General features: G+C 42.9%; 1 pseudogene; it reads right to left on the reverse strand.

Annotated features, from left to right (window-relative positions):
- Nucleotides 1-767: 767 nt before the first annotated feature.
- Nucleotides 768-1,278, reverse strand: LOC109262208 (ferritin light chain-like; annotated as a pseudogene).
- Between the last annotated feature and the right edge of the window lie 711 nt (nucleotides 1,279-1,989).

A 1,989-nucleotide genomic window follows, 5' to 3' on the forward strand; every position in this document is an offset into this window, starting at 1 on the left:
AACATGCATATTAAATACAACAAAGTTTAAAAGACTTTCTAAATGTTCTAACATCAACTGCTATTTCATATAGTCAATGTTTATTCATATTTCAATATGTTTACCATTTTCTGTAGAGGCCGCTTTTAGGCAATAGGCTTGAGCAATGGAAACGATCAAGGTAAAAGAGCCCACAGCTACCACCAAGCTGAATGCAAATAGGCTCATTAAGCAATCCGCTTTGAAATAGCCATAGGCTTTAACTAACTAATGTGCTACTTACAACCTGGCACAGTTACCAAAAACTGGAAAATTCCATAGTTCCCATATTCCTTCACTCCATGCTATAACTGTTACCCCTCACCCCCACCTTGTGGCAGTCTCTGCTTTGCTGTTCTGCCCGCAGCTCCCTTGTGGTGTATTCAGTAAACTTCTATCTCCCTTGTTCTGTATCAGGTGAATTCTTTCAGCCCTGGCACTATTGGTCTCTACCCAGGTTGCCCCACATTTAATGGCCCCCCATCCTATCAGGAGACCCCCACATTTTCTTTGTTTATTTGTCTTTTTCACATTTTACTTATTCCTTCTGGAATCATATTCTTTATCCCGAAACATTTCCTTTTATGCTGCAAAAAGCGTTATTGTTTCCATTTGGTTCATGGCTTGAGAGAGGGCTCCAGGGTGGTTAAAAAGCTGTCTAGTGGCTGCAGGGAGAGGCTCAGGCACAAGCCTTGGCACGAGAGGGATGCTAGAGGGGTCCCTCCAAGGCCAGGAGGCTTCAGAAGCTCCTAATTGTGCTTGAGGGGGAGCTATTTGAAGAAATACTCCCCCAGCCCAGCCTGGAGGGCCAGCCAGCCTGCAGTTAGTCAGATGGTCACCATCCTCTGGGTGACTTTTACCTCCTTATCAGGAAATGGCTCTCCAGGAAGTCACACAGATGGGGGCTTGCGTGGGCAGAACCCAGGTGCATGCAGATCCAAAAGGACTAGGGTCAGGCTCTTCTTTAGAACCAGGGCAGTTCTCATGGCATCCAGGTTTTTACCCCACTCAGTTTGGGATGGGTTCTGCACTGAGGAGGATGCCCCCCCACACACACACACTGGGTTGGGCATCTTCAAGAGACTCAGTGCCCTCCCGCTTCTCTTCAGCCAGCTCGTGGAAGAAATGGCCCATGCCCTTTGGGTCAAAGTAGAAGCCCAGAGAGGAGTAAGTGCAGGAGGCTTGCAGATACATGTTGACCAGGCAGTTGATCATGGCCTCCACATCAGTGGAATAATTCTGATGAATCTAGGAGCTCATGAGTGATCAGTAATAAGAAGCTAAGCTTAAAATAGGGTGTTGGCTGGTCCCAGAAGCAGAGGGTCACAACTGGAAAAAAGGTTGGACCGTGATCAGAGGTTGGTGGAAGGGGCAGGCATCCTTGGGTCTGTTCTGTACAAACACTGTCAAAGCAAGAGACAGATCTGCAGGACCGCTGTGCACACTACTATCCTGAAACATATTTTTATTTTATTTATCTTTTTCCTGAAACATATTTTTAAAAAGTTTAGTGGAAGTATCTTAATTGTAAGTTGTCATTTCTTTAACTGAAAAGGTATAATTTCATTCCTTTTTGAAAGGTAGTTTTGCTGTGTATAAACTTCTAAATGGTGAGTTATTACCTATCAGCATCTTGAAAATATAATTCTAAATTGTGTTGTTGTTACTGAGAAATCAGATGTCAGTTTCATACTCCTTCCTATGAAAGTAATTTCTCTTTTCTCTTGAGTTGACTTTAAGATTTTGTTTCTTTGTTATGTGTAGTAATACTGGGATATAATATTTTAAAAAATGTTCTGCTGAGAGTTCATTTGGTTTACTGAATCTATGTCTTGGAATGTTTAGTCAGTTCTGGATTTTTCTCAACCATTATCTCTTCAAATATTTGCTCTACTCTGCCCTCCCATGGAGCTCCAATTTAATGAAGGCCAGTTGCACCCCCTTATTCTCCATATTTCATCCATGTAGAGA

The sequence above is a fragment of the Panthera pardus genome, unplaced genomic scaffold, assembly GCF_024362965.1.
Source record: "Panthera pardus isolate Hobbes unplaced genomic scaffold, ASM2436296v1 HiC_scaffold_13, whole genome shotgun sequence".
Lineage (NCBI taxonomy): Eukaryota > Metazoa > Chordata > Mammalia > Carnivora > Felidae > Panthera > Panthera pardus.